Here is a 21,690-nt window from a genome sequence, read left to right on the forward strand (position 1 = left end):
GGATATTTGCATATCACGTGATAGAATCTACTTCCGGAAACAACATCAACACGGTGAGCGAGGTAAGTTGATACTTGGGTTTGAGGGAATTATAATAGTTTAGCGAGGTTTTTTTTTTTTTTTTGTGGCATCAATGTGTCATTACATGTTACTAAGAAAAAAGATAACAATGTCGACATTAACAGTAGCGTAAGATATATAATATCGCATGATTGCTCCAAATAAAACCTGTCTTTCGGGAAGAGGCCCCCGACGGGGATTTTATTTACATAAAAATGATCGAATGGTCTCTGGTAAGTGTATGTGTGTGTCCATTTTTTGATCAAAGTGTATCGCTTTGAGCAGGGACATATAATAAGAGGGATTCGTAACTCTCTCTTTCTACTAGTAACGACGTAGCGAGAGTAACATCGAGTTAACTCCCCTGTTTTTGCTGTGCTACCTACATATTTTCTGCATGGTTTCCTCACCGCTTGGCTGAACTAGAAAATAGACGTGTAAACAAACCATTTAAAGTCAGTATTACGTCATCATTAGCCAACATTGTTGATACAGACTGTTTGGATAACATGTTATATATTTAATTTATTGTGAAAATAGAATTGATGTATGTGATTTTTGTCATAGTTTTGTTTTTGCCGACGGTCGTGTTGAGTGAAAAGCATACTGAGCAAATATGACGTACCTTGTTGTAGTTAAATACTACCTTTAAAATTACTTGTCCAATCCTTTCCATTTTTGAATCAATGAAAAGCTGAATAAATTTCACGAGTCATGATTTAGTTTTTGTTGGAAATTATTTTGAAAAAAAAGTGCTTAGATTTTGCAAAAAAATATCGACATTTTTACCTAATGGCGGCACTTACTGAGTATTGTAAACAGTCGTTATCGAATATATGCTACATTTGTGTGCAAATTTTCTCTAAAAATGCTTGTCCAATCCTTTCCATTTTTGAATCAATGAAAAGCTGAATAAATTAGTTTGTATTCAGTTTCTGTTGGCAATTATTTTGAAAGAAAAGATTACATGAAATATCGTCAAGGGCGTATAATGAGACAAATTCAGATCATATTCACACCATCACATCACAGCATTGATTTGAAAATATAAATTTTATTTAAAAATAATTGCGAAACAAGTTACACCAACTTGATGCTTGTTCGCCCGGATGGAAGTGCGCGAGAGGTCCAGAGAAACCCCATGTGGTCATGATCAGTAAGGTCTAACAAGTGACATGAACACATACCTACTCAAGATCACATCCAGTCGGTGTAGAAACATAACCACTGTTCACCCGACCACCCTGTCAGGGTTAACGTTAAGGTCACACACATCACACTTATTTTAGAAATAAAGCATGTACAGTACAAATTGTGTAGAAGCTATGTCCTAAACCCCTGGGCAGATTTAGTTCATATTCTTCCCACAACAGACATGGTCTTGTCCTTTGGCAATTCAATATATACCCTAATTCGAGAAATTATTCTAGATAACATCCCTTATGTTGTTAAGTGAGGTAGTCATCAGCTACAACAAGCAAGCTGATGACCAAACAAACAGTCTTCAATTTAATTCAATATTACTTAAATGGTTAGATTTTATTCTTTTGACTGAGCATTTGCTTTCATGCAAGCATTGGGATACTTGAAATTACACTTTAAATATATTATCATTTGATGTGAAGGATTTACAAATATATTGTGAATTTGACACTTTTTTGAATCAACGTGGAACATGGTTATATGCTGTTTTGTTTGGAGGTATCTGCTCAGTAATCAGTGACTATCATGTTAATTTTACAACAACAACAAATTGTAGACCAATAACAGAAATCCAACTTCTTTCTTACATCAAATCTTCACATAACATGATGCTATCACATTATTTTACAACTTTTCCGAGCAATGAAATATGATTCTCTGATTGTTTTTTAATTTCTGCCTCTATATTTTCGATCAATATTCAACCCCATTCCTAATTACATATTGCCTTATTTCTTTGCAATTTAAAAACAAAAAATCACATTTGATAGCCAACATTCATCCAGATTTTTCACCAATTGAAAATATCAAATAGCATAGTGCAAACATCATTTTACATTGTTAGATTTGATAGATAAATGTATGCTGTTTATAATCTGTGCGAAGTAATTTTAAGATTATATGTTATAGATGTGATATATAAAGGATTTTAAGCAACTTTTCTTACCTTATTATATCTTTTGAATTTCTTGAATTATTTTTCAAAAATTCAAAAAATGCATCATTGAAAAAAGCAAATATATAGCTAATAGGAAATTATAGGAATAGCGGACAGGCAGTCATCCTGTATTTTTCTTTGTTTTATTGATGTTTCTGTGAAATTTCATAGATATTTTTTAGACTTTATATTTAGTTTCCATTTGTTATCAAATTGGAAAGAAGGTCAAAGTAACTGAAAAATCAGTGTCATAGGATCAATAATCACTTCAATTGAAATTAATTTTACCTTTTTTAAAATTGTCATACATCTTTAAACCTATAACCTATATTTTGTTATGATGTTGCATTTATAACTGCTAACAGAAAGGAGAAGGTCGAACATTTTTTAACCGAGAAGGTGAAAAAAAATTCCAGCAAAGATGCGCTGTTCCAGAAAAAAGTCACTTGGTCGCCGTCCCCCGCGCAGAATGAAAGAGAGGTGTTAAAACACGTGACCACCGACATATTTGAAGCAAATCAAACCGAGGACGAATGTCACCAGGACCTTGCACCACAGTGCAGTATATTTGAAAATGACCAGTGCAGTGATACCACAGATGATAACACCATCATGGGTCCCTTGTCATTTTATGACAGCTTAAGGTCCGATCTTTCAAGTGCTGTGACTTTTCTTTATCAAATGAACTCTTATTCAGAGTTTATTCAAATAGTGGAACCGTATCCTTCTGCAGACAAGTCAGTCAACCAACAGTGAAGTTGACGGTTACAATTGACACTGATTTATGTGCTAAACTTTTTGTACATAGAATTGAAACATGTAAAGATGATGACTTTTGGATTGGTCTACAAACATTGTTTGATACAACATTGAAGTGCTATTTTGGAGAAACTTAAGAGCTATACTGTTTGTTTTGGGAGTCCAGATGAGTGCTTTCAGAGTATGGTTGCAGTTTGAGCTCTAATTGACAAGAGCACCGGAGATACCATTAATGACTTATATAGCCTTCTGAACACACCGGGGGTACAAACGTAAACAAAGATCAGCTGATCACTCGTTCACAAACTTTCATGCTACAGACTATATTAAACAACTCGGTACCCCAACCGAAAAACGTGTCGTCATCACCTAGCTGGAGTCTGAGAGGCAGTGGTATTTGCCAGGAAATTAATCTAGATCAAGTGTCGTGAACCATACGTATGTATTGTAACGAATGTGCATGACATGCAAGTGTTTAATATAGTCTGTAGCATGAAAGTTTGTGAACGAGTGATCAGCTGATCTTTGTTTACGTTTGTACCCCTGGTGTGTTCAGAAGACTACATAAGTCATTAATGTGTAATTCGTGACTAGTGGGCAGCACAGACTGATACAGTACATGTTTTACTATATGTCCTTGTACTCGGTTGCTCATTTAACGGTATTTCTGATTTTATATGATTTTTATTGTCAACAAGTAGCGTATCACAGGCTGCAGCAGCCGACATCTTGGATCGGGACTTATAACAAAAACAAACAAAAACAAAAAAACAAAGAAACAAAAAGCTCTGTTATTAATATGAGTTTATCTATAGACAAAATATTAATGCTGTCCCTAGGTGATGGTTCTAGTCAAACACTGTAATTGATATAACTAGTCAATACGTCATCAATCGGTCGGTTAAAGTGGAACGAAGTAAAATCCGAAGACCTGTTTCTTTGGAAGAAATTTCAGCTCGCCCGCAGGAGCATCAGAAAGAAGTCACAATGACACACCTGATGTACCAAATATTGTTTTTTTTTTTTTTTTGTAACTTTACTCTAAATGATTGTTAACTTGGTTCCGGTTTGGCGTCCTCCACCTGTAGGCACACCAATGTGAACGCTCGCTTATTATTGCAAAATCACTTACATGAACAAGAGGACACAATTCGACCCCTTTTTGTGAATGGCCAAATTAAGGGTCCCGTGTTGAATCCGTTCGGTTTTGAGCCTGAATAAGTGGAAAACAAAATGGCCGACAGGAGGTCATCTTGGATTTTGACAGCTGAAATTGTTATCAATATTTCTTAAAAAAAATCTTCTAAATTGTGGACGTCAAAATCCCTCTATGATCTCTTGTCTTGATCAATCAGTCTATTTGGTACTGGTATTCAACATAGAGCAAATTATTTTCTAAATTCCCCTAACTTTCTTCTGTTTATCTCCCCTTCCATTCCCTTTTACAATACAGATTTTTTCATACAATACAAATATTTGTTTATACTAAACAGATTATATTTTTAAATATGTCTCAAGTACACGTATTTGCCCTGTTGCAGTTATATTAGACGTACATGTAAAACCATCTCAGGTAAAAGTAAATTTCAATTGATTCCATGAGGAAAAAGGATATCTGAAAAGCTCTTTACACCTGTCAGACAATCTCATTTGGTTATTTATGGCCAGTGTTCTCCCTATACTTCCTTCTCTGCGCCCTGCCCGTCACTATCATCCATAACAACAACTATACTATCGGTAGTCCGGTAGCCCGTATAGTTTAATAGTTTCATATTAAACGCTCTCTTTCATTTTCGTCAAATGGACAGAGTTTGTTTTTAAAAAGTCTTAAGATTGTGAGGATAATTTAATTTCGTTTCCGTTTTTAATTACTACCTTAAATATATACAAATTGGCATCATCACCAATGCTAGGTTCCAGGTCACGTGAGAATTCCCGTTATTTTACGAGTTGTCTCTCTTCGGGTTTTCTCTGCCTCTTGTACAACGTTACTTACAGAGTATTACTAAATTCATATCCAATGATCATCTCAATTTGTATGTCTTTGTAGTTTCTTTTGCAGGTTTGGGATTTCCTGTAATCCTACAAACCACGTCTAAATTCGTTTTAGTAGCTGTACGTATTTCGATTATACTCATTTTCTTTTAAAATTACTCAATATCTAGACTTTTCTAAACTATTAAAACAAGAGTATTAGCGCGCCTACAATTACATACATTTTGATTTGGTAATGCGACTTTAATTTATAAAATCTCTAGAAGAAAAAGAAATGATTTAATTATTTATAGGCCGAACTCTCCGTTTCCTTAGGACAAAATCTATGGTTTTAGACGCTTTAAAGCCTTTTATGTTTCCATTGCTTCCCTCGAGTATTTCATATGGGTATATTTCCTTAAATCTCCTTAAATGCTGACCAGCATTGACCAGTATTGACCAGTACTGACCAGTACAAATTGCTTTATGATTGATCAACATCTGCAGCATTATTTCTTCATCCTTAAATGACAATATTTGCCTCTAGGACGTTAAACAATACAATAAACCAAATATAGTATCTTGAATAATTATTTTTCGCAAATGAAAAATTATTAATACTATAATGTATAATCCTTTGTACCGTAAATTGTAATGAATGTATGACTCTAACACACAGAAACAAGTCGGGAACATTCTTGGATTCGCGATGAAGCCCTGGAACTCCAACGCATTCCTCTCATCTCAGAGGAAAGAAAAATCCTCTGAATTTCGATATATTAATGCAGCGGTAAGTCACATAGTGATTTTTTTAACAATAATTGGACAAAATGGATATTTTCTCATTTACATTCCCAGATATTAATCTAATGAACTAAATTTGCACACACTTAAAATGATAAATATATTGTCCGCTTTTCACAGACATTGATAAACCGTTTCACTATTTATTATTGCCATTGATAACAATGAAATCTTTTGTCAGAAAAAAATAATAGATTCACTTACCTGTTCATGCTTTTACTGTGCATATGACTGTCCATTGGATTAAAATGTGCAGTATATAATGGTTTATTAATTTGTTTCTCTTTTCGAAATTTTTGCTTACAAATGTCGAATATCTTAGACGAAAGTGCCTTTATTTCCAAACCAGTTTTTGCAATGAGCTTTCTTTTTACCCACAGGGACTTCAGAATTTGTTATAGTCTAAATGTATTCGGACCTTCCCTAGTGTGTCAGATATATATGAGCACAAGGAATACAAGGTTTTTACTATGTCAACTTTATAAGTCTATACAATCCTAAAATTGACTTTGATTTCACTTCGATAACTTTGATATTGTCACCATGCACCTTGTTCTCATTTTGATAACGTAACACGGAATTTACCTGGAGTTACCTGTGAAAGTCGTTGATGATGAGTACCATTCTGGAACATTTCCATGTAAGTCTTTACTATGATCCTATTTTACACTTTTAGATTCGGAGTTATAATGACGAGTTGCATTCCATATGCTGGCCGGTGTAGATGATGAATGGCAAAAATAATATCAGAGACCATTCCGTGTATAAAATATAAATGTAATTAAAGATGAAATAACAATGAGATTATGGAATATGGATATGATACCCCGATAAAAAGTCTATGACGTTTGTGTGCTCCAAACGGGGTTGTTTCCAAACGTTTCATTTGCCCTGGTCCTGTCTGCTTACTTGTTTCAGCTTTGAATTTGCATCCAGAGAGATTATCTATGACTTGACTTTAAACATATTTATTGTCCAAAACAGGCACAAAGGATTTGGCACAAGTTATGACAACTTATGAGGCCATCTCCTATCAACAAAACATTTTACACAATTGATGACATAGACATTTACAAAGTCAACGTTTAAATAAGTCAATTTTACATAATTATGCAAATAGTGATATAAAGATAGACACAACTTGCATGTTTAAAATCTCTTGCTGGATTTGATGAAAGCCTGCACATGTTCGAACACATAATTATTTACATCCAATCCAAGTCATTATCTATGTGTATATAATTTTTTAAAGTATTTCGTATTTATAAAGCAGATTGTATATTTCTCGTTCTTTCTTCTTTCGTGTCTTCGTATTTAACAGTATTATACTTGAAGACGTTTGATACTACGGATATGTAACATACATACAACCTTTCAGTTTGATCAGTTTGATAGATTTTATTTGAAGTATTCGAAAGGAATTTGGCAAAAATCATAGCAACCTAGAATACACCATTTAAATTCATGAAATTTACGAATTGGAATTATTTACCCTTTCCAGGGACAATACTAGGAAAGACTTCATTTTGCACACCGATTCAAAAATGAAGTTCATGTAGAATATATGTGGAGGTGCATGGTGTAAGAAAAATGTTAGAAACTTTCCTAATGGATGCATCATAATACACATACTACGCGTAAATGTCAGGTAAATATATTTCTCTTAATGTGTATCAACTTATTTTCAGTTAGAGGTGGGGTTACAAAAGGAAGTCTTACCCAATATTATATATATAACAAGGCATTCTCGTCCCCATCGGATGTCAATTTGTCGTATTACCAAGAGAGAGACAATGGAAAGGAACTCCGATAGATCAGATAAGACAAGTCGGTATGTTCTGCCACATCTTCGCTCGCCAAGGCTTTTGATTGCGTTACACCCCACGAACATAGACAGCCTTGGCTTGCGAAGATGTCCATGCCTATGTGTTATTGGAATTATTATCTAACAATACAGTATAAATTTGATAATATAATTACGTACTGAGCAATTAATGACAATTTTTTACTTCAGACATTCTTGTTTATTTGCTCTTTTTACGTTCATTCCGAATAAGCATATTTTTACACTTAAAAATTCTTGTAATTGATATAATTTTATTCAAACAAAGAAAACATTAATTTTGCACCAATGTAATACGTGCTAACAAATAAACACTCATAAAACAACCAATACAGTGTCAAATACAATTATAAAGTCCGTATGGTCATCACCACGCCATCATAGTAAAATAAAAGTAATTATACTCTAATTCAACAAATAAATTGATAGATCGCAAGACTTGAAAATGTCAAGGACATTGAGCTTTAATTATCGTATGTACTAATGTATAACCCGCAATCGTCTAACCTCGGCCGGTACGGAATCGGTCGAGATGTGACGAGTGATTAATAGAATCTTCTCCTGCCTTGGGGGTGTGACAAAAAATCTCTGCCCGAGGGAGAATTCATGAATGTCCAACCCGAGGCTTGCCGAGGAATGGACATTCGTGAATTTCCTCGAGGGTTGAGATTTCTTTGTCACACTCCCTAGGTAGGGAATGATTATTTTCTCCCACCTCTTTAAATAATTACATATCAAATCGGTGGTCAAGGTATGTTTGTAAGCAAATGCACATGGTTGGCGCATGAATATCCTCATTTGAAGAAGTACCCATCACAACCCCAAAAAATGCATCCCAATATCATTACACAAGAAAACATAGGTCTAAAAAATGTTCACAATATTTATTCAAAAAGACACTGAAAGAAGGTATCAGTGATGCTATTTTGATGTTAACAACAGAACATCTTGTCATTTCATGAAAATCTCATACGCATATTTAACATTGAATAACAACGCGGGAACTATTAGTGATGTCACTCAAAAAGTACTTCCATGAATACTTCCGGTTTAGAAGGTAGGCGCGTGCAATCTGTCTTACCCTAGGGATTGACAGAGAAATATTTCACCTCTAAAACTGGAGATAAACCGGTGAACTGTGGGAGAAATAGCCCGTACACATATAAATCCAATCATATCATCTCGGGGAAATTACCGGCAATCTTTGGGATTTCCGAAGATTGCCGGAAATGTCCCTGACATGTTGCGATTGACATAAATCTCATATTTTACGATGATCTAGCATAAAACACACGTATTGGTGAACATTACATAAATCATGTGAACATGCAGTACAACATGGCAGGTCAACAATAAAAACATGATTTTGTTCAAGGAACACTTTTTGTCTTAACCCAAATGAGAACTAAAATGTGGTTTAATACTTGAATGATGAGCACTCATAAACACACATGCACGCACACCCTCCTTCACATAACCTAACACAGACACATTCAAACACGCACGCACTCACGCATGCACACACACCCACTCGTCAATTTCCATGGAAGTTAAAATTAAAAGGTACAGACATAAACTTATCTTCATCCTGGGAATATTTAGTCTAAAATTGACCATAATCGCATGCTCCAAAAATCTGACCGGTCAGCTGTTTATGGTTAGCTACTTACTGATCTTGAAAACCTCGGGATTTGTCGCCCATATCTGGCGAAAGCGATTTAGAGAATTTGAAAGGTATGTTAAATGAAATAATAAATAACTGAGGATGCTATAGCAGCAACATAATTATAGAGAACCCAACATTTTCAAATAGCTTAAATGGGAAATACAATATTTCTTATTTCGATTCTTCCCTTGAAGCGATTCCTCTAAGTTTTGTAAGCTATGCTACGATACAACTAGAATATAATTGTATTTATTGTTGATGACTAACGCGTATTTGACCAAGATTTTTATTGCAGTGTCGTCGATAAGTAGAAGACGCTTATTCTTCCAGGACACCTGGTCTAAGTTTCCTTGTACTCCTTGCAAATTTGTATTTTGTGCTCGTATTTGCCCTCGTTTTATGATCGTTTTTATATCGGTATTCTCTGTTGTTATAGACTTTTGTTTGTGTAGGGGGGAAGGGGGTATAAGATTTTTGTCATTTGAGTCATAACTTGCTTTACATCATTTTTTTCGACTGAATTCTTATCAAACAGACGAGCAAGAAAAAATAATGTGTTTTTCCTTCTGTTTTAGATATGTTTGTTCCATAAAGATAATTTTGCCATGAACACCTGCATTAAATTATATGTATATGCTGAAAGTTATGAAATACCCGAGTGGTTCAACGGACAGTCTTCATGATTAATTTTTGTTCCCTATAAATAATTTAACAATAGCCTTCGAGCGGGTTTTTTTATCTGCGCGTGGTTCCACACACAGTCTTCATACAATTTAGGCAACTGCGAGGGAGGAAGTAAAACCCATAACTAACTAAATGTTATGTTGAAGAAAAGTCACTGACGCCATCGTCACTTCTTTTACCCTTTTGGTTTCAAATATTTGTCACGATCAAAAATATATTCGCTAAAACTGCTCATAAATTTTCCGGCTGAGCGCTGAATTTCACTTTCGGTGTTTGGTGGGGTTCCGGTAGTCTTCCTGCAGTCAATCTTTAACCAATAGTTTCCACCCACCTGGACTCGTACGTAGTCTGTAATGAGCCTATTGATAAGGATATTTTCGTCTTTTTGAGTCATTGCCTGTTTAACCGACCCCCGCACGATTCTTTAGCACTCACAATCACTTTAACTTCGGCTTCGCCTGAAAAAGAACAAACACTTTATCACTGTATGAAATTACAATCATCCGATATTCCTTTTTAATGTTACAATACTTTAAACTATAGCAGCACAAACAAATGTAATTGGTTTTAGTGTTATTGAATTGGAGAATATTCTTATCACATCATATCCTTCTAAGGAAAATACACGTGTAGCTTATTTACAAACATTGTCTAAATGGATATTGCCTTAGCTTATTTGAGTTCAATGCAGATTTCCTTTGCTTATTTAGTTAAATGTAGATTGTCTTAGCTTATTAAGTTAAATGTAGATTTTCTTAGCTTATTAAGTTAAATGTAGATTGTCTTAGCTTATTAAGTTCAATGTACATTGTCTTAGCTTATTAAGTTCAATGTACATTGTCTTAGCTTATTAAGTTCAATGTACATTGTCTAAGCTTATTTAGTTGAATGTTAGATTGTCTAAGCTTACTGAGTCAATGTAGATTTCTTAGATTATTGAGTTAAATGTAGATTTTCTGAGCTTATTTAGTTAAATGTATATTGTCTCAGCTTATTTAGTTAAATGTAGATTTTCTTAGCTTATTGAGTTAAATGTAGATTGCCCTATTTTATTTAGTTAAATGTTTAATATCTAAGCTTATTGAGTTAAAAAAGTTGTCATAGCTTATTTAGATAATTGCCCTATTCTATTTAGTTAAATGTATAATATCTATTCTTATTGAGCTAAAAAGGGGTTGTTTTAGCTTATTTAATTAAATGTAGAAAGTCAAAGCTTATTTAGTGAAATGTATATTGCCTTCACTTATTTCGTCTTAATATGTTTTGAAAGTGTTAATATGTTGTGTCTTTCGTACAATCCTTAGATGCAGTATCAGTAACACTTTGAGAAAATGCGGCTACAATTAAGTGAAATTTAGACTGGTTTAGACGCAGCATCATCAACACCTTATAAACACACGAAGTACGTACTTTACACCCGTCGCAGCCAAAACATCGCTTTTCAATACATATGCCAGCTTTATATTGATCTAAACAGAAGCAGGAATCCCAGTCTCCCGCCTTACAACAATGCGACGTATCTTTCCAATATGGCGACGCAGCTGAAATAGCAACAACAATAGAATATTAATCTATTTTAATATGTTAATTTATTCACCACAGGTTTTTAGCTGGTGCTCGTTTATTCAAACGTTTGTTACAATGATAAAAATCATGATTGTATTTCCATTATATATACGTTTATTAATCCATACTGTTGTTTACCGGTTTTCTCACAGTACGACCACTCGCATGCTTCCATCATGACCAACAAGAGTGATTAATATAAGTTGGTACGACTGTTTCGTATTTACTTATTTCCTTCATTATCATATTTATGAATTGGTAGAATATCAAAATTACTTGCTCACCATTTCTTCAACAATTTCACCGTTTAAACCTGAACTTCAAAACAGACACAAATAATTCAGGTAAGGACGGCCACCATCACCTGCTCTCCAGATTGTAGCCCAAGTTTCCTCTGGACCTGAAACAATTGTATACACCAAACATGGTGTCAGGGCCAGGGGAAACTCGGGCTACCTGGACTGCAGCCCGAGATAACTGTGACAATATATCCATGTATTATGCTGCCTCAAGACATATAAAAAAAAAATTCAGATTAATTTTATCATGTTGATCTTTTAACATAACGCAAACAACAGGTACTGGTCACAACTTAACCATGTAACCGGTATTACTGGTCCACTATAAAATAATAACAGTAACCTTCACTCCAAAACCCCGAATAATCTTAGATAATATTATTACTATTATTTCTCTTTATTTCCTCCAAATAATGAAGATTTCATCAACAGAATATTAAAGTACAAACAACATTCAGACGAGGATCATATAAATGTACATATTTATTTTACAAGTAAAAAGACATGATTATTGATAATTAAGTGGTTCATATGGTTTAAACATTTGATACAAAATCTTAACTTTGAGAGTCTGAAATATTCAATATCGTCTCTTGACAATTCATAATTAAATGAACTTCCCATAAATATGTTATGATTAGTTAAATCAAAGTCTGATGAATCATGTAGATATCAGATTACATACGTATAAGATGGATGGAGAGGAACACGTAGGCCTCCTCCACGTAACTTGTATCACAGGGGCTTGGCACGATTTTCCAAATGATGGTCCATACTATAATACATATATATATGGGCCATCATTTGGAAAATCGTGTCAAGCCCCTGTGACTTGTATATAGCGTGAAGCGCTTGTCAGACTGCTTCAAAATGGTGTGTATTAAAATGACAGTTGATATACATATTGAAATGTTATTGTTTTTACTTTATAAATAATTCATATATGCGAACGTGTATGAAGACACGAGCTACGTTTGCCTTTGACAAAATGATCCACATAGTTTAACACTGTGTAAGGTTTTCCTTGCTCATCCTAAAACATCAATGCCGAGGCCTGGGATGGCAAAACATTTGAAAGATGCAGATCCATTTATAAATTCGTATATAACGGAGCTATTCGCTTGTTAAGTTATATACAACACTTTGATTATCCTTATACATCAATCGACATTACACGGCGTCCATCACAAACAACAGTTCTGTACAACACTTTGACTATCCTTATACATCAGTCGACATTACACGGCGTCCATCACAAACAACAGTTCTGTACAACACTTTGATTATCCTTATACATCAGTCGACATTACACGGCGTCCATCACAAACAACAGTTCTGTACAACACTTTGACTATACTTATACATCAGTCGACATAACGCGGCGTCCATCACAAACAACAGTTCTGTACACCACTTTGACTATCCTTATACATCAGTCGACATTACACGGCGTCCATCACAAACAACAGTTCTGTACAACACTTTGAGTATCCTTATACATCAGTCGACATTACACGGCGTCCATCACAAACAACAGTTCTGTACAACACTTTTGATTATCCTTATACATCAGTCGACATTACACGGCGCCTATCACAAACAACAGTTCTGTACAACACTTTGATTATCCTTATACATCAGTCGACATTACACGGCGCCTATCACAAACAACAGTTCTGTACAACACTTTGACTATCCTTATACGTCAGTCGACATTACACGGCGTCTATCACAAACAACAGTTCTGTACAACACTTTGATTATCCCGATACATAGGTCGACATAACACGGTTCTGCTGGAATATTTTAAATCGTGATAATCACTCACTAACTGTATACGTTATCGTATTTATAGACACATTTCCTTATAGTTACTCAAGGTTTACTCGTTAAAACCACTCGATATGAGCTTTAATGTGCATTTGTCAAGGGTTTTTTTAATCTTTATAGAAGAAAGTTGATTCTCATTTAAAACCTATTGAATCATGGGTTAAATTCACCTGTCTTGTCGTATTCTGATATGTGTTTCGGCTACTTTCTATTTTGATTAGATCAATCATACTTGAGCGTATGGATATTTGCCCAATTTCACGCCACTTAATTAAGCTATCATTTATCTACCACAAAAGATTACTTATTGACGTATTTGTTGAAATAATGAACTATTGTTGAATTAAGATGTAACACCTCATTACAATGCATAAATGACTTTTAAACTGAAGCTTGTTTAAATCATCCATGATACTCCAGGGATTCCGTTCACTTCCGCTCTCGGAACCCCTGGAAAATGTCATGGACAAATGGAAGGCATGAAAGTAGCCATTTTATTGGTAGAAAAACAACTCCTGATCATTAGTTAACCTGATGGATTTATTTTGAAGATCACGGAGGAATGACAATCGAGATCAAAGACAGTCAATTTAACAGCATGGCAACCTCGAGCTTCGGTTGATGTACTTAAAGGACATCTCGGATACACACGGTTGATTGCAAAACGTTCCGTAAGTGTGGCGAAGCGTAGTGCAATCAATCGTGGTTATCTGATGATGTTCAAAGGATCAAACCAGTTGTTGTTGGGGTTTTTTTTTGGGGGGGGGGGGGGGGGGGGGGGGGGGAGTTATCCACAAAATGGCGGTGACTGAGCCTTCAATTTTTGTTACGATATACTCCAGGTGTGCTGAGAGCGAAAATGAACGTAACCCCTGAAAAAACCCTAGAAAGTCACAGTCTTTATGTGATAACTTGCTAGACATAGCTTTGAATCGAAGACAACACAATTATCTGCCTGTTGAAACCGGAATATGAACAGTTATAACCAAAAAGCAGTTTTTCCCTATACAAAATATAAATTACCTCAGTTCAAGTACCACAAAATAAAGTTTAAGTTGGCCCTACTTATACCATATCAACAAGGTGTAACACTTCGAGATCAACCATGCATCGACTGTGGAACGGAAGTAGACATGATTGGTGGACAATTATAGTTAGTATTGCTTATAGAGCTGTTGTCCAATCAGATTGCCTCCCTGCATACCACTCTATACCGACTATTTCCGTTCCACAGTCGATGCATCGTTAGGCTATCATGATCGCTTTTGTTCTATCTTCTCATCTTTAAATAATTTGATACGACATTGACATTCATTCATTCATTCATTCATACGACATTCATTGATATTTAATGATTCTAAACCAAGGTACGTTACAGAAGTTTATGTGCATTTGATGTTTTAATCAAATTGAACTTGAATTCAAAGTGAATCAAAGCTCACCCCCCACTTCCGGTTTTTCGAGTGTTACACCTTGTTGGTATAGCAGGAGTATGGCGGATATTTGTTCTGTTATAAATACTAACCAGAAGCAGAGGCCAGTGCATGCATTACAATGTGACATACAATTGCTATCAACTTATTACTAAACCTTCGTGTTCTTACCGTTGATGTAATCAGCGAGGTTAACATAAACAAGAAATATCTTTAAAAAAGATAAACGGCATAGTTTTAATGCTGGTGGTTATAATTAATGTAAAAATGATGGTGAAATCAATTAACGAACTAAAGCGCTTTAGCACGAATAACAAAATCATATCAGTTTGAATCATTTTTGGTGATAATAAGACTGCATTTGAATCAGGAATATGATTTTATTAATGTGACATTTAAAAAGATAATCTACTTATTCAGCTTGCATTCAATCTTATCTCTGTTTCGTTTTTAACTGCATATCTGCATTTTGCATTTACCGCTACATTGACCAATCACATACTTCATCTTGACCAGTAACGCAACCTGTCGCGTCATATCCGGGGCCGAAAGAAAATTATACGGCTATGCCGAAAAAGTGGTTGTAAACAATACTCTTCGAGATATCATATGAGCCAAGAATTGAAGTAAATGTTCTATTAAACTATAAAGTAGCAGAGACGTATATCTATGTGAAATCAATAATATGCCTTTTATTTACGTCTCTCGACAGGAAGATTTGCAACAAAAACATTGTCATGTCAATAACACCTTTGAATATGATTTAGTTATACATGCAGACAGTACATGAATCAAGTTATGAACAGAAAACTTATCATACAGCCGTTTCGTCCTCGTGTTATTCACCAGTCATTTCAGAGGCCGAAAACGTGAAACTCTATAAACTTAATATACAGCCGTTTCGTCCACGTGGGGTTCACCGGTGATTTTTGGGACGAAAACGTGAAACTCCATAACATTATGATAAAGCTGTTTCGTCCTCGCGGGTTCACCAGTGATTTTAGGGGACGAAAACGTGGGTATTATACAGTTGTTTCGTCATCGTGGGATTTACCAGTAATTTCAGAGGACGAAAACGTCGAACTCCATAAAACTTATCATACAGCCGTTTCGTCCACGTGGGGTTCAACTGTGATTTTAGGGGACGAATACGTGGAACTCCAAAACATTATCTTACAGCTGTTTCGTCCTCGTGTGATTCACCAGTAATTTCACAGGACGAAAACGTCAAACTCCATTAAACTTATCACGCAGTCGTTTCGTCATCGTGTGATTCACCAGTAATTTCAGAGGAGAAAACATGGAACTCCATAAAACTTCTACCGATGGTTCGTCCTAGTGGGATTCACTAGTGATTTTAGAGGACGAAAACATGGAAATCAACTCAATAAATGAAGTTAAACACGAGACAATACATGTCTACATTCAAATTTGATCCTTTGGTAAATTTCGAATATTCGAATATAAGGAATATGATATAGGTGTATTACTTACCGCCGGCAGCAATAGTAATCAGTAACAATAGGTATATTCCGGTCATTGTCTCTATAAACAAGTGTCGCCCGTCCTCAAAACCGTTTGACAACTCTTTGCCACTGCCACGTTCATCACTGTAATTAATTCAAAGATTAACACTTCATATTTATAAACAGTAGGTATTCCATATTCAGTAAGAGGTAACCTAGTGTCAGACCTCGTCCATTAGGAGAGACATTGGCAGTGTAACGCCTCAGGCAAGTCACGTAGAGCAGCTAACATTCACAAGGACGACGGCAGACAGCTGTTTTACATTAGATCTCCATTGAACAAATCAACAATATTTCCATTTCGTTGACAGCTATCGTACTTTAAATATGACATTTTGACTTTCTAATTATGCATGTATATTTTCATTAGCTTGAAATTATGTCACTTTTTTTTAAACATTTTCGTGACATATAAATACTAACTTATTGCATTAATTCGAACATAACATTATTTCTACTAGAAAGTATTCGTTTATAAATACGCGTTGTATTAATTAAAACATACAGGGTTGATAAATCCTGGTGTTACCGATAATCAAGGTCGACAATTGTTTTATTATATGACTTAAAAATAATGAATATTTGCTTTTGTTTTGGTTGGACTATTAATACGTTTTTCCAGATATTTTTTTTCTGTCTTCTTTTTCATTCTTTTACTGTTGATATCTACAAAGTGATCACAAAAATCAGAAACATTATTTTAAAAAAAAATGGATTTTTTCCAACTATATACAGGTACATAATTTCCAAATATAAGGATTGCCAGGAATGAGAGACCCTAGGTTCCTTCCATGTACAATAAATGTGCTCAAACAAAGGAGGGCTTTAATACTCGTCTTTAATTAAGATTTTATACAATCATGATACATTCCTACATTCCTAATTATATAAATAAATGTATCTTAATATCCATATTCGTACTAATATATTCATATCAAGTTCGTGTTTAAAAGTAACAAGGATCCTTGTTTTTATTTTAGGGTACGAGGCCACACCACGTAATCAAAAAGTAATCTTAACATCGCGTGAATTATTTGGGAGTGAAATAATTAAAACGTTGAAATAATTAATCTGGAACTAATATGAGAAAGGGTGTCATTAATACGACAAAAGGTGTCATTGATACGACAAATGGTGTCATTGATACGACAAAGGGTGTCATTGATACGAGAATGGGTGTAATTAATACGACAAAGGGTGTCATTGATACGACAAAGGGTGTAATTAATACGAGAAAGGGTGTCATTAATACGAGAAAGGGTGTCATTAATACGAGAAAGGGTGTCATTAATACGACAAAGGGTGTCATTAATACGACAAAGGGTGTCATTAATACGACAAAGGGTGTCATTGATACGAGAAAGAGTGTCATTGATACGACAAAGGGTGTCATTGATACGACAAAGGGTGTCATTAATACGACAAAGGGTGTCATTAATACGAGAAAGGGTGACATTAATACGAGAAAGGGTGTCATTGATACGACAAAGGGTGTCATTAATACGAGAAAGGGTGTCATTGATACGACAAAGGGTGTAATTAATACGACAAAGGGTGTTATTGTTATGAGAAAGGGTGTCATTAATACCAGAAAGGGTGTAATTAATACGAGAAAGGGTGTAATTAATACGAGAAAGAGTGTCATTAATACGAGAAAGGGTGTCATTGATACGACAAAGGGTGTCATTGATACGAGAAAGGGTGTCATTAATACGAGAAATGCTGTTAATAATACGAGAAATGCTGTCAATAATACGAGAAAGGCGTCCATTGCTATGAGAAAGTTATTCTTATGGTATCATCTATTTCGGTTTGCTTTTTTTAAGTCCTTCTCGGTTTCCTTATATAACAAAGATTCTAATACATCTGCCCTGTTCACGGTTCCATAAATCAAATATTTGTTGGAGATATATTGACGTCGTTAACAAGACTCGCTGTATCATTTGACTATTGACACTGTCACATCAAAGCGAATTATATTCATGTAATTCGATAGTTGTTTTTCCTGCCGGGACATTTTTATCTGAATTTATCGTCGATACCCACGTGTTTGTTTAAAATCAGATAAATCATCATGGCCCTAAATGACCACAGCCGTCGATGTACCGTTAACATAAACAAACAAACAAAATACTTGGTGACGACTTTCTAACATAAGATCTCGGTGACAAGTGACAAGTATGTGATGTTGTTGTCTTAAAACCGATTGTTTTCTTGTCCCTGTCCGTTTTATTGGCGTGTATAAATGTAGTTATAGTTATTGAATAGCATGACAAGTGTATCCGAAATATTTGTTGAAGGGGCGGGTACGAGGCGCGTCAGCGCCGAGTCCCCCGCCCCTTCAACAAATAACTCGGGGTACACGAGTAATGATTTCAATAACTGGCTTGTACCATGGCACCTCCCACTTTGTGTCAATCAAATTCTAGTTCCTTTGTCATTGACCAATCATATTCGACCGCACCCGCTTTCCCACGGTGAGATTCTGCAGTACGGAAATCATCTGTCAAATTCCCACGTTGCGACACAGTACCATAAACTTTCCAATAGGAGAGTTGTTATTTAGTAAAGATGTCGGATTTGGGCAATTCTATAGTTTGTGGGAAGAGCTTCGAAGACATTCAAAGGAGGACTCGCGCAGCGAGAGATCGACATAAAGAATATCAGACACTACAGTAACCAAGGTGAGTAAAATATATAAGAATTAGAAATAACAGTCTAACTGTGAAAAATAACTTGGAACTTATTGCACAGCTAGGCTCCACCAAAATCAATGTATCGGGGTAGTTAGTGTATGCCTAGGCTCCGCCTCTTCTCGGACTATCGAGATTTATACAACAGTCAACTTCAAAGAAAAATAGCCGCAACCATGGCATAACTCACATCTGAAAGAAACATACATTGTATATCATGTAGAACTTGAAATTAAGGACACTACAGACGTTTAAAAATCAACAGTTTACCTCGATCTTTACTCACAACGATACCAGCAGGGGCAGTTTAGGACTAAGCTTGTACACCGTGATGGTTTCAATGTCCCAATTGTTATTTTTTCACTTCCAGAAAGTAACAGCATTGCTTCCCCTACCTATTGTGTTCACATGTTCCAGTTGATTCGATTCCCAATGATTTTCCCCATGATTACAATGTCCTTGACACTGTAGATGTCGGCTTCAAACGAAAAATAAACCGAACATTGTTTCGAAAGATTTAGAAGTTGATGAGGAATACGGGGAAGTGTCATGGTCGATATCGTGATGTCATCGGGAAACAATACATTACCTTGAGTGATGTCAGACGTGTTCGATGTTTGTTTAAATAGCTAGTGGTTCCATGAATTCTCATTTTGAGAATATGACTAACCTGGATTTGACCTAGATTTGTATGGCAGCTGTCGCCGTGACCTAAATTTGTATGGCAGCTGTCGCCGTGACCTAGATTTGTATGGCGGCTGTCACCGTGACCTATATTTGTATGGCGGCTGTCGCCGTGACCTAGATTTGTATGGCGGATGTCGCCGTGACCTAGATTTGTATGGCGGCTGTCGCCGTGACCTAGATTTGTATGGCGGTTGTCGACGATGAAACAGAAGACGCTTAGCCTTTCGGAACACCTCGTCTTCTTCTCCTTGTACTTTTCCCATGCAAATCTAGATTTTTCCCCTCGTTTCATCGATTTTGAGTTAGAATTACGATTTTGTAATTATATTTGCATCTTCTAGGTACAAATGTATATAGGATCTGACATTTTGTCTGTGTAAACAAGGTTGCCGATAAAAGCAAAGGGTTCTTTTATCTCATTTTCGCTTTGTCATGGCGACAAAACGAACCGTGTCAATAAGTCTAAATTCTTTAAAAAAAATCTGTTTCTGGGAAAACAACGTTTAAGTCGCTTATAGCAAGTTTTTTTTTTTAATGTTTGACGTGGAAACGTTTTTCCCTTTTTCGTTCCAAAAAGTGTCATTTACTTGGATAATAAAGTAGCGCTTCTTTTTTTTGAGGCGACAAAGAAAAACAATTCAAATCAAAATTGGCCCAAATTTGTCAGTATTGTCTAGCATTAATCAGCTGTGCTTTTCCGAGTTATTTCATTGTCAGTAACAATGGTTACAGGATTGATTGCCCTGTTGAAATTGAACAGATTGTATATGTAACTTAGGAATAGAGAAAATCCTTTAAGAGAGAAAGTACCTGTCACATTGAGTGACAGGTGATACATGTGTAAGACAGGTATAACCCGCTATGACAGTATATCAATATTTCTCGACTCTTGTCCACTAACAGTATCCTTTACTAAAGCAGATAATATCAACATCTAACTGATAATAATTCATTCTGTTAAGACGTTCCGCATCAGTGCATTTGTCTTACTAAGCAGTCACCAAAACTCGACTTCCGTAAAGAAGGTCGTTGGTTTGTTAGTAATTTATGTACTTATTATCATTTTGCCTATATATAAGTTGTCTATAAAAACTAACATGTATATCAAAAACATTCTCATTTGGCCTAATAAGTATTCTACGGGAAATTGGTAAATGAATAAATCATGGATTGTTTATTTTGTAATCACATAGTATTTTTCGGGAGAATAATACGAAAGAAAACAAATAAAGTTTTAATATTTAATTACCAATTAACAAGCATTCTCGGTATTGCTAAAGCAATTAATGTCCCCTACTGAAAATTGTAAATAGTGACCTCGATCTTGACCCTAAGTGTTTCACGTCTACCTTCGAAGTCTCTGTACATCATTGCCCCCATCTGGCTGACTGCCAGTTCTTTCTAGAATTCGTTGACAACCTTAACGCTGTCATATTGACTTTCTTTTTCCAGATTATTGTGACCATCCTTTTTCCAGATTATTGTGACCATCCTTTTTCCGGATTATTGTGCCATCCTTTTTCCGGATTATTGTGCCATCCTTTTTCCAGATTATTGTGCCATCCTTTTCCGGATTATTGTGCCATCCTTTTTCCGGATTATTGTGCCATCCTTTTTCCAGATTATTGTGCCATCCTTTTTCCAGATTATTGTGACCATCCTTTTTCCAGATTATTGTGCCATCCTTCGAGGTGAATGCTGGTTCTGGACTCCTCCGTCTGGTAGT

General features: G+C 35.4%; 1 long non-coding RNA gene across 1 annotated transcript; it reads right to left on the reverse strand.

Annotated features, from left to right (window-relative positions):
• Positions 1-7,120: 7,120 nt before the first annotated feature.
• LOC117333038 lies at positions 7,121-16,769 on the reverse strand. The gene is made up of 3 exons (XR_004533820.1): positions 16,553-16,769; positions 11,341-11,471; positions 7,121-10,388 (listed from the first exon to the last, which is right to left on the reverse strand). It is a non-coding gene; the product is annotated as an uncharacterized LOC117333038 (long non-coding RNA).
• Between the last annotated feature and the right edge of the window lie 4,921 nt (positions 16,770-21,690).

The sequence above is a fragment of the Pecten maximus genome, chromosome 8 (genome assembly GCF_902652985.1).
Source record: "Pecten maximus chromosome 8, xPecMax1.1, whole genome shotgun sequence".
Lineage (NCBI taxonomy): Eukaryota > Metazoa > Mollusca > Bivalvia > Pectinida > Pectinidae > Pecten > Pecten maximus.